General features: G+C 42.8%; 1 long non-coding RNA gene across 1 annotated transcript in view; it reads left to right on the forward strand.

Annotated features, from left to right (window-relative positions):
* The window catches only part of LOC145528440 (uncharacterized), a 39,051-nt gene that overhangs the window by 8,495 nt on the left and 17,910 nt on the right, over positions 1 to 12,646 (forward strand). Inside the window, exons 3-6 of the long non-coding RNA XR_014070403.1 lie at positions 7,356 to 7,523; positions 9,378 to 10,358; positions 10,980 to 11,074; positions 11,656 to 11,886. This is a non-coding gene — a long non-coding RNA (uncharacterized LOC145528440). The remainder of the gene's footprint in view (positions 1 to 7,355; positions 7,524 to 9,377; positions 10,359 to 10,979; positions 11,075 to 11,655; positions 11,887 to 12,646) is intronic.

A 12,646-nucleotide genomic window follows, 5' to 3' on the forward strand; every position in this document is an offset into this window, starting at 1 on the left:
TTCATATATGAAAGAATTTTCTATATTTCACAGATGTAAATATAGGTGCATGTTTCATATATGAATAGAGAATTTTCTATATCTCAGGTGAAAATATAGGTGCATATTTCATATGTGAAAGAATTTTCTATATTTCATAAATGAAAAGTTAGGTGCAAATTTCATATATGAAAATAGAAATTTCTATATATCATAGTTGAAAATGCAGTTGAATATTTCATATATGAAAGTAGAATTTTCTACATTTCATATAGGATAATATAAGCTCAGCTGTGATAATGTCAAATCCTAGGCTTAGTGTCTTGATAGCTTTTATTCAGCAGACATTGTTGCTTATTGTGGTTGTTGCTAATGTACGTTCCCACTGATGGTGTAGGAGGCTTCCTCTTACTCCAAACTCACTCCTGCATTTATTGTTTGTAGACTTGAGGATGGCCATTCTGACAGGTGGGATTTGATTTCTATTTGCCATTTTGATTGGCATTCCTCCTGTAATGATTAGGGCTGCTGAGCATCCTGTCCTAGGTGGAGGTATGGGGTTTGTTGGGGTTTTTTTTACCCTTTAAGGGTGTGAGGAAAATAGACCTGTGGCAGTTGGCTTCCTAAAAGTCGTTCGTGTTTGGAATTTATCTTGCAATACCTGCCACAGGACGTTTCCTGAGAGCAGCTGTCATGAGCAGTCGCCCAGCCCTTGTGAATTAGAGGTGCCGGTAAGCACTGGTGGTCAGTTGTAGCTACAGGAAATGTCCACAAGGCGGCAGCACTTTTTGATGCCCACCTCTGGTTCTTGGGGCAAGCAGAAGCTTCAGGAAAGTCGGCTTCAGGAAAGTCGGCTTCCTGGCTGTGAAACAGAGTGAAATGTGCCTGAGCAACCACTGAAGGGCTTGTGTCTCACTGCTTTTTCCTCTTAAAGCATCACACACACGCTCTTCTTGATAGCCTCACTTTTTCCACCTTAGACCTTCTTGATAGCTTTTTTTGAACATTCGGAGTCTGTCCATATACTGACTGTAGGCAATGTATCTTTCCGCCAACAGCTTAGGGGATTCCTTTCCTTCCATTCTGTCTCCTGTATTTACAGTTTGTCGAATTTTGACAACAGCCATTGTGATTGGTGGGATTTGATTTCCCATTGTCATTTTGATTGGCATTCCTGCAGCTATTACGGATGCTGAGCATCTTGTCTTGTGGCGGACATTTGATTTTGTTTTTTAGTTTTTTTTGTTTAAAGGATGTGAGGACAATTTACCTTTGGCAATTGGCTTCCTGAGAGTTGGCTGGTTTTGAATATATTTCTGCAATACCTGCCCCACGGCATTTCCTGAGGGTAGCCGACAATTAACTGAACCACAGCCCTCGTGAATTGAGGGAGGTGTCTGCGTGCACTGGTGATCAAGTTGTAGTTACAGAAAATGTCCACAAGGAGGCAGCACTTTCACCTGCCCAACATTGGTTCCTGGGGCAGCCAGATCCTTAGGGCAGGTTGGCTTGCTGGGGTGTGAAATAGAGTGGAATGTGCCTGAGCAAGCAGGAAAGGGCTTGAGACTCACTACTTTTCCCCCCTAAAACTTCACACAAGCATCCTGTCCAGACTAACGCCTTCCGGGTCCAGAGCACACTGCTGAGGGCGCTTAGGTGCCTAGGAGGCTGCCCTCTCAGCAAAGAGGCTTGTGCTGGGAACCCCAGTGCCAGGAGAGGTGGTGGCTCGCTGAATTTTGCCTTCAAATTCCTGGAGGCCTTCATGCCATGTGGGACTCTGATCCCCCCACCCCCAGAACGTAGCAGATGTGCTAGGTCACTTCAGTTGTGTCCAGCTCTTTGCAACCTCATGGACTGTAGCCTGCCAGGCTTCTGTGCGTGGACTTCTCCAGGCAAGAATACTGGAGTGGGTTGCCATTTCCTACTCCAGAACGTAGCAGATAGTAGTCCTTTAAAAAGCGTTCAATGAAGGGCACTGTGCCAGGCTGTGTCAACCCCTCCGTAGTCCAGCAGTGGGACCCCAGCCTGCCCGACCTTCAAGGATGGGATTGCATCCCAAGTCAGGGAGGTAGATAAAAGAGCAGGCACTCCTTTTCTTACCTTTTCTTTAACCTCTTGCCGATGCTTCTTTGCAGAATAGTTGATTTTCGGTGTTGTGATTGTTGTCAGCGTACAGCTGCCTGATTCAATATTACATATCTATGAGGTATCTCTATTTTTTCTTTTTTTGGACCTTTGCCATAGAAGTTCCAGTGAAGTGCTGATCATCAGGTCCTCGTGGAACATCTATCTCAGATACACTTCTGTGATACCAACAAGGAAGGTAGTAGATCATTTTTTGTGAATTATCTCAGAGATAACGATTTCTTTGTGTAGGTTAGAGATACGTATTTCTGTTTATATGTGGAAGGAAGGAAGAGGATAATCCCTGTGGATTATCTATTACAAATACAGATTTCTTGTCTTTGTAGGTTTCTAGCTCCTAATTCATTCCAGGCCCTTCAATTTTTTTGCTTCTGGAACCCTTTGTTTGACTTGGAATGCTCAGAGTCCCTCTTTGGATTGTAAACTTGTTGCCTTGTATGTCTATTTTTATTTTTCCTGGCAAGTATGTCACATATCATAGACCTCCTCTGCCTGACTGAGTTCCCTTGGTGCATGATCCTTCAAGGTCCGTCCCTGTGGCTCCCAGTGTCATAATTCCCTAACTTCAGTGGTGGTTTTTTAGGAGTGAGACATAGTCTACCGTATATATGTACAAATAGTCTACCGTATATATGTACAACACCTTGCTTAAGCTTTAATCTCGGTGGAGATTTTGCTGGTTGTATGTCTTGGCTATTGGAAGTAGTCCTGCAGTATTTGTTGGGGTTCATGTACCTTTTGGTTGATGGTTTGCTCAACATATAGGCCCAAATGTGGGAATGTGAGATCCCACGTTGTAACCTGTCTTGATAGGTTTTTTTTTTTTTGAGGCATACATTTATTGTTTGTAGACTTGTGAGGATGGCCATTGTGACTAGTGGAATTTGATTTCCCATTGTCATTTTGATTGGCATTCCTGCAGCAATTATGGATGCAGAGCATTTTGTCCTGTGGTGGAGGTTTGGGTTTGTTTGGCAGGTGGCTTTCTGAAAGTCAACTGTGTTTGGAATTTATTTCTCCAGTATCCACACCGTGACATTTCCTGAGGACAACTGGTGATCAAGTTCTAGTTACAGAGTTCAATAGGCGATAGCATTTTTGCATACCCATATTTGGTTCCTGGGGCAACCAGAGCCTCAGGGAAAGTTGGTTTCCTGGGCAGTCTCTTTTTGGGTTGTAAATTTGTTGACCTGCATATCTATTTTTATTTTGCCTGGACTGTAGCTCGTATACCATAGTCTTCCTCTGCCTGACTGATTCCCCTTAGTGTATGATCTTCAAGGTCCATCCCTGTGGCTCCCAGGAACCTAATTCCCTAATTTCAGTGGTGATTTTTAATGAGTAAGAAATAGTCTGCTGTATATATGTACACTTCTTGTTTAAGCTCTAACTTCTGGTTAGAGATTTTGTGGTTGTGTGTCTCGGCTACTGGAAGTCGTGCTGGAGGTTTGTTGCGGCGCTTGTGCCTTTTGATCGATGGCTTTCTCGGGATACAGGCCAAAGTGGGCACATGTCTGATCCTTGGCTTAGCAGGACTTGATTTTTTTTTTTTTTTCAGGGATTCGGAGACTGGCCATGATACTGGCTGCTGCCGATGTATATTCCCACCTAGAGCTAAGGGCAATTCTTTGTTCCCCATACTCCATCCCAAATTTATTGTTGCAAATTTGTGACATTGGCCATTGTGAGTGGTGGGATTTGATTTCCCATCGTCTTTTCGATTGCCATTTCTGCAGCGATTTGGAATGCTGAGCATCTTGTTTGGTGGGGGAGGTTTAGGTTTGTGTTCTTTATTTTTCCTTAAAGAGTGTAAGGACAATTTAGCTTTGGGAATTGGCTTCCTGAAAGTCGGCTGTGTTTGGAATTTATTTCTCCCGCGCCGGCCGCGGGACGTTTCCTGACGGCGGCTGTCATTCACAGAACCCCAGGCCTTGTGAACTGCGGTGCCTGTGAGCAAGAACGATCAACTTGTAGTTCCAGGAAATGTCCACAAGGCGGCAGCACTTTTCGGGCTCAGCTTGGTGCCTGAGAGCAGCCAGAGGCTGAGGGCAAGTTGGCTTCCTGGGCTGTGAAATAGAGTAGAATGTGCCTGAGCGAACAGGAAGGGGCTTGAATCTCACTACTTTCTCCCCCTAAAGCATCACACAAACACCACGTCCAGACTAATCCCTTCAGGGTCCACAGTACACTGCTGAGGGTGCTTAGGTGCTGGGAGGCTACACGCTCAGGCTTGGACCCTGATCTCCAGCACCGGGGGAGGTTGAGGCTAGCTGAATTTTGCCTTAAAATTCCTTCGGACCTTGATGCCAGGCGGGACTCTTGTCCTAGCCAGACAGAGCACACAGTGGACCTTTCAAAAGTGTTCAATGAAGGGTACCCTGCCACGCTGTGTCAACCCCACCCGAGTTCAGCAGTGGGACCCAAGCCTGCCCAGCCTCCAGGGATGGGATAGCATCCCACGTCAGGGAGGTTGGACATGATACAGTAGGTACTGCTTTCCTGCCCTTTTCTGTAACATTTTGCCAATACTACCTTGCAGCATAGACTATTTGCTTTCTGCCATTAGGGTGGTGTCATCTGCATATCTGAAGTTGTAGATATTTCTCCCAACATCTTGACTCGAGCTTTTGTTTCATTCCACCTGGCATTTCACTTGATGTTACTCTGCATGTAAGCTAAGTAAGTGGAATCACAATATATAGTCTTGACGTCCTCCTTTCCCAATTTTGAACTAGTCCGTTGTGCCCGTCTGGTTCTAACTGTTGTTTCTTGACCTACGTACAAGCTTCTCTGGAGGCAGGTAAGGTGGTCTGCTATCCTCTCTCTTTAAGAGTTTTCCACGGTTTGTTGTGATCCACACAATTAAAGGCTTTAATTCTTAGAAAGGTTTTAATTTTATGATGTAAAAATATCTACCTCATTTTATGTGTGACATATATACCTTTATTTTTATATATGAGATATATACCTATATTGTCATATAAGGGATATATACTAATATTTTCACGTAATACACATGTACCTATATTGCCATATATGAAATATATTGAATACTACTCAGCAAAATAGCAAAATGAAATGGGAAATTCTTAAAAATGGAAGACTCCATCAAGATACTGATTTTAATGAGATTTTAAAAAATCACATTAAGTAGTTTTACTCTTTTATGCTTTAGAAAGAATTTATCAGTGAAGTCAAGGCAATTAATCTCAATATAAGATAATTTTTTTTTTTTACTTAAGATGCTTCTGTCAATGTTCTCTGACAAAATATTTTATTTTCATTAGTTTTGATGCCTACACGTGATTTCTGTTCGCAGTGCTCTATAACTAGAAATCATTTAGCAATCTGCTTGGAGAAAGAAATGGCAACCCACTCCAGTGTTCTTGCCTGGAGAATCCCAGGGACAGAGGAGCCTGATGGGCTGCCATCTATGGGGTCGCTCAGAGTCGGACACGACTGAAGCGACTTAGCAGCAGCAGCAGCGGCAGCAGCGATCTTCTAGTTTCAAATTAAGTCTTTTGTACATATTAAGATGTAAGACAGTGTACTTGAGTTAGAAGGGTTATCTTAAGTCTCTAAAAGCATTAGTCAAAAGGCACAACAATGATTTTCATTATGGTCCCTGGACTGGTATTTGCAAATCTTCTAAATCAGAAGTTCTGGAACTGCCAACTAACAATTTTAGTTAATAAGCCTTCCAGGTGAATCTGAGGCACTGAAGCAAACTGAAGTTTGAGAACTATTGCCCTGGAAGGGTTGGCAAAACTCATATTTTACCAAGCCCAAGTTGTACAAATTATGAGTTATAGTTAAATTTTCATATCATTATGAGTTATAGTAAAATTTTCCTTCTTTTGGTTATAGAACAATTGCAAATGAGTGTACTCTGCAAACATATATGTATATTTTCATATATGAAATAATATACCTGTTTTCATATATGAAATATGTACCTAGGATTTCATATTTAAAATACATAGTTTTTCATATATGAAATATATACCTAATTAGCTATAAAGGCAATTAACATAATGACATTTTCAGCAATATAATTCTAGAGATTATCATAGTAAGTGATGTAAGTCAGAAAAAGAGCAATACCATATAATATCACTTATATGTGAAATCTAAAGTATGACACCAATGAACTTATCTATGAAATGGAAACAGACTCACAGATATAGAGAACTAGTGTTTACCAGTGGGGAGAGGGCGGTGGGAGGGGCAAGAGAGGTGTAGGGGATTAAGAGATAGAAATGACTGTGTATGAAATCAATAAGCCATAAGGATGTATTATATAGCACAAAGAAATATAGCCTTTATTTGTAATACTTTTAAATGGAGTATAATCTATAAAAATATTGAATCACTATTTTGTATATCCCCAAATAGTATTGTAAATAAACTATACTTCAACTTAAAAGTTGTTGATGGCTAGCTACAAAAACAATAAGGAACAAAAAATAAGTGAAATAAAAATGGAAAATTTTTTAAAATAGAAGATTCTGTCAAATAATGGATTTAGATGAGAATTTTGAGAATCACATAAAGTAGCTTAACTCTTATGCTTTTTGCTTTCCAAGAACTTATTAGTCAAGACAAGCCAATTACTCTACCTCACACTAAACCTTACCCAGCTAAGGGCACTAAGCACATTTTGTCACCAAGATTTTCCAAGATGACTCTAGTTGGCAAAGGTTTCTTTAATCTTTCTTGTCACTGAAAGTGAAAGTTGCTCAATCATGTCTGACTCTTTGCAACCCCATGGACTATACAGTCCACGGAATTCTCCAGGCCAGAATACTGGAGTGGGTAGCCTGTCCCTTCTCCAGAGGATCTTCCCAACCCAGGGATCGAACCCAGGTCTCCCGCATTGCAGGCAGATTCTTTACCAGCTGAGCCACAAGGGAAGCTGCTTCTTGTCACTAATTGTAGCTATTTCAGAAACATCATTGTTCTGGTAGCAATACCATGTGGTCCAACAGGTCCTAAGACTACATTACTGAGGGTTGTTTTTTTTTTTTAGTTTTCATTGAAAAGCTTTATCAAAACCTCCCTCTGCCCTTCAGATCAAGGGTTTTCTTTTTGAATGAGCAACTTAAAAAAGCGTTGTGCTGTACTTCATCTTGTCAATGTTAAATTCTCACGGAGAATAAGTCACTGGTTAAGCTGTTAGCCCCAAAGCCTTCTATTCTCCCCCTTAAAGTGCGCCTGTCTTGCATTATTAGGAATTTGGAAACTGCAAAGTGAAGAGATTACCCTGTTGAAGGAGCTGGGAAGTGGCCCATTTGGAGCGGTCCACCTGGGCAGGTGGAAGGGGCAGTGTGATGTTCTGTTAAGGTGATCAGGGAGGGCTCCATGTCAGATGAATTCTTCCAGGAGGCCCAGACCATCAGGTAAGTTTCTTCTGGGGAATCGTGGTTTAGCCCTCACCATGAGAGTATGGTCATGGTAACAGGTCTGTCTGTAGCATCCGTAAGGCCCGAATCAAGGGTCCACATATCATAGAATATATAACGGAATGTTCCTCAGTCGTAAGAAATGACAATGCCATTTCAGCAGCATGGATGGATGTAGAGATTAGCTCATTAAGTGAAGACAGAGGAAGACAAATATTATATGATATCACTTATGAGTGGACTCTGAACTATGATGCGCATGAACTTCTTGACAAGACAAACAGTCTCAGAAAAAACAAACCTAAGGTCACCGAAGGGGAAAGGGATGGGGGATTAATTAGGAATCTGGTATTAACAGGGCCACGCTACTAGATATAAAAGAGATAAACAGGGCCCTCCTGCATAGCACAGGGAACTATAGTCAATATTTGTAATAGCCTAATAATCTGAGAGCATGTATGTAGGTGTGTTTTATATATGTGTATTTTATATGTTTATATATAATAAATATAAGGTATATTATATACAATATACATGTCATTTATCTCACTGAATCCCTTTGGTATATACCTGGAACTAACACAACAACATAAAACAACTATTCTTCATTAAAATGCACCAGTTTTCGATAGAAAAAAGAGAGTCCACGTATCACTGATACAAATATTTGATGTTTAAATCAATTCAAAACATCATTACACATATGCACGTCTTTATAACTGCTTAAAGATGCATAACCGAGCTCATTGCCTTGAGTAACATGATAATGCATGTCCCTATAATTAGACTAAGAAGAAAGGAAATAACTAAATATGTAACAAATCCTTATCTGTGAAAAAACTGTCAAGTTGAGATGTCAAACCTAATTTATTTTACACATCTGAAAATTAAAGATTCATCCTGAATGCTCCTCATTGTTAATTATTTAAGAAATGCAAATCAAAACTTCAATGAGGTACCACCTCAAACTGGTCATAATGTCCATCATTTAAAACTCTCCAAATAACAAGTGTTGCAGAGGGTGTGAAGAAAAGGGAACCCTCCCACACTGTTGCTGGGACTGTAAATGGTGCACTCACTGTAGCGAAGAGCATGGCAATTCCTCAAAAAAAACTAAAAAGAGAGTTACCATATGATCCAGCAATGCCACTTCTAGCCATACATCCAGACAAGGCTCTAATTCGAAAAGATACATGCTCTATTCTTAAAGAATTTGTGCATACCAGCTGTAGATCTGACAGGAAACCTTTACTCTTACAGCTGAGATATCAAATTTGCTTTTACATGTCTGCTATATTTAGACTCTCAGTTCATAGTCCATGTAAGGACATATTGTCATAATTAAATCCAAATTGAATGTTAGCTTTATTTTTTCAGATGTGCTTTCCCTCCAGCAGCCTAGGAGCATTCCCTTTTCTCCAGGTCCTGTTTCCCTGGTGTGACATTTCAAACCTCAAAAACTGTTACTTGTTGATATGAATATCAATGTCAATCTAGCTCAGTTTGAATAGAGAAGCAAAAAATCAGAGGGCCTATGTTTTCTTCATGGAGAAAAACCGTTAGAAGAAAAAGTACCTGCAGCTCATGTGCTCGTTAAGTCACTGTTTGCAGGAATTTTCTTTTATTTCTTTTTAAGTGTGACCTTTTATTCATGTAATAACAAATAACAGAATTAGAAGAAAGTAGTCTGAAGTGATCCTTGCTCCCACCTAGAAAATCAAAGGAAACAATGGAAATCACAAAGATCAAAGTGCCAAGCTTTGAAGAATATTTTAGGTTTACAAATAATGACTAGTGTGCTTGCAATTTCAACAATATATTTTTATTCTAATAAAAAATATCCGTTTCCAGAAGGCTTCCCGCGTGGTCACCTCATGCTGGAAGCCGGGGATGCTGGAATCAGGCAACTTCCTGTGTGTCTTTACAGGACACTGGGCTGCACTCTGAGAAATTCCTGGATCTCCCCTGGATCCTGACCATCATGTGGCCACAGAAATTGGTAATGTTATTGTTTTTCCTGTTGAAATGTTTAATGACAAGATTCTTTCAGTTTCCTGATGTGGGTGAAGTGTGGAGCCCGGTGATGATTTCTTCTTCAAGAAATGCACATCCTAGTTCCCACATGAGGGTGGGCCCCCTGTCCAATGATGAGAGACCCTGCATGTGTGTGACCTGTGCCTCCTGGGAGACCAGCCCTAAACTCATCTGAACCTGACCAAGTACTGTCTACATGGTAGATTTAGACCTCTCTAAGTCCTGTCTACACCGATGATGTTTAGAGAAGACCGTGTGCTTTCTGCAATGGGAACATTCAGACCTGACCTCGTGCTCTGTGCACTAGGACATGGAGACCTGGGTAGAGACCTGGCCTGGCCTCTGCCCTGGAAAACTCCGTGCCTGCGTCTGAATGTCAGTGCTCAGATGTCTGGGGTCTGGGGCTGAGGTGGGCTTCTCTGGGTAACCGTGCTCTTCTCTGAGCGGGGCTCCATGGCCCTCCCGGGGGTCAGTGCTGCGGGAGGCCTCTCAGTCTTTTCCCCATGCCAGGTTCACCTTCCCTGGGGCTCCTGGAGATTACCAGGTGGGATACCTGGTAATTATTTCAATTTTCCAGCACATTCAGGTTGAGTAGGGAGGCAGGTTCACCTGGTGAATTGCTTCCAGGGGCACAGGGATTGGCCAAAAAGACAATAGGGAGCAGGTGAGGTTGCTGCTGTGGTCTCCTTCCAGTCGACTCTCCAAAGAGAACAGAGCTGCCCCTCGTCTTCCAGCCCAGCTCTCCTGTTTTCTCAGCACCTCCGCAGGACAAGAAAGACAGAACCTGCCAGAACCAAGGTAGTGTGTTCACCTCTAGCATGAGCTTTCAAACCAGCAAAAAATCACACAGAACCAAAGTGAAAACAGACAGGAGGGGCCTGACTTCTCAGGGACAATTGAGGGGAGAGGAGACCAACCCTAGACTTCTTTCTAGGGTTCCAGGGGGTCCCAGAGACCTGGCTTGTTTACACATTGGGGGCCCATTGAGCGCAGCCGTGGTGTCCTGAGGGGACGTGTGACCGCAGGTGGGGGCTTTGGGGACTGTGTGAGTCTCACCCCGTTTGCCTGGGTCAGGATCATGTGTGCGGGGAGACCACACACCCAAAAATAAGAAAAAAGGAAGAATACATGAGAGCGTCACTGGTGTTTAGGAATTCATGCTTTACGGTGTTCACTTTATACAGGCCTCTGCCTGTTTGCCCCTTTACCCCCGCGCGTTTCACCCTCCCTGGGGCTCCTGGAGACTCCTCAGGTGGCCACCTGGTAATTATTCCGGTTTACCAGGACGAGCCTGGCGGGAAGGGAGGCAGGTTCACCTGGTTAGTTGATTGCAGGGCACACGGATCAGGCAAATATCCGATGGGGAACAGGTGAGGTCCTGCTGCGCTCTCATTCCAAACGACCGTCCCTCCTCAGCAGAGAGCAGACCTGCCTCTCCTCTCCCAGCCCTGCGTCTGGCGTGTTTTCTCAACACCTCAGTGGAACAAGAAAGGACCGAGCCTGCCAGGACCAAGGTAGTGTGTTCAACATCATCATGACAGCTGTATAAAACAGTTACTATCACACAGAACCAAAGGGAAGAGAGGAGGACGACCCTACCTCTTTCTACCATCCCAGGAGGTTACAGGAACCCACTCGCTCCCACCTTAGGGGCCCAACCAGCAGAGACCTGGTGTCCTAACCAAGGGTCATGCGATCCCAGGTCTGGGGATTGTGTGGGTCTCACCCCCTCCACATGGGTCAGGATCCTGTACCCGGAGACCCCATATCTGCTCTTTACCTGCAGTGTGTCTTGTCCCCTCAGAGATTCCTACCGTCTGAATTGAGGGTGTTGCCCTGATGAACCTGTGCTCCTTCCTCTTCCCTTCACCTTGTTGCATCCGTATGGGGTCAGGCACCTCTGGGCGGGTTGCTGCTCTGTTTCTGCTGAGTGAAAATCTTTGATGCTGTCATATTAGTATCACAGCATATCTCACAGCTAATCATAGGGGTCACCACTGTCTGCTGTCCCCTAGACCGAACTCAGGTAACTTAATTTGTAATTTGTTATTTTATATTGGAGCAGAGTTTATTTCTGGTGTTTTGTTTCTTTTAGGTATATATATTTAGGTATACAGACTTGCAGGAGACATGGATTCGATCCCTGGGTTGGGAAGATCCCCTGGAGAAGGAAACAGCAACCCACCTCAGTATTCTTGCCTGGAGAATTCCATGGACAGAGAAACCTGATGGGCTGCAGAACATGGGGTCACAAAGAGTCGGACACGACTGAGCGACTGAAAAACAACAGCACCTGTTTTAAGGTTTATATATTGATCTGAACCAGGTAATTATTCCCTGCTCCCTCCTTTCCATTTTGGCAACAATAACTTTCTTTCCTAAGCCTGTGAATCTGTTTCTCTTTTGTAATGAAATTCATTTGTATCCATTTTTAGATTCCACCAGAAGGGAATTCTATGATATCTGTCTTTCCCTGTCTCACTCACTTCACGTAGTATGATCATCTCTGGTTTCTTCCCTGTAACTGGAAACGGCACTGTTCATCCTTCTGTATGTCTGAGTGAGACTGCACTGGGTACATGTACCCCGTTTCCTGTATCCGTCCCTCTGTCCTCATATACTGGAGTTGCTTCCTTGTCTTGGCTATTGTACCTAGTGCTGCCATGATCTTTGGGGTGCAGGTGTGTTTTTAAATTTTGGTTTTTTCTGTATCTAAGGCTAGGTATGAAATTGCTGCATCACCTGGTACTTCTGTGTTTAGTTTTTTAAGACCCTCCATAATGTATCCCCTAGTGGGTGTACCATTTTATATTCCTACCAAGAGAAGGAGGGTTGCCTTCTCTTCACACCCTCTGCAGAATTCACTGCTATAGGTTTTTTGATATGGCCATTCTGATCAGTGTGAGGTGACATCTCATTGAACATTTGATTGTTTTTCTCTAAGAACTCATGATGCTGAGTATCTTTTTATGTGCTTTATGGTCATCCTTAGGACGTCTCCGGACCTCTGGACCTCTCTGGAGAAATGTGCATTTAGATCTTTGGGAGATGTTTTATTATGAGTTTTTTGTTGTTGTTCATATTTA

The sequence above is a fragment of the Giraffa tippelskirchi genome, chromosome 12 (genome assembly GCF_054371585.1).
Source record: "Giraffa tippelskirchi isolate mGirTip1 chromosome 12, T2T-mGirTip1v1.2.pri, whole genome shotgun sequence".
NCBI classification, from domain to species: Eukaryota; Metazoa; Chordata; class Mammalia; order Artiodactyla; family Giraffidae; genus Giraffa; species Giraffa tippelskirchi.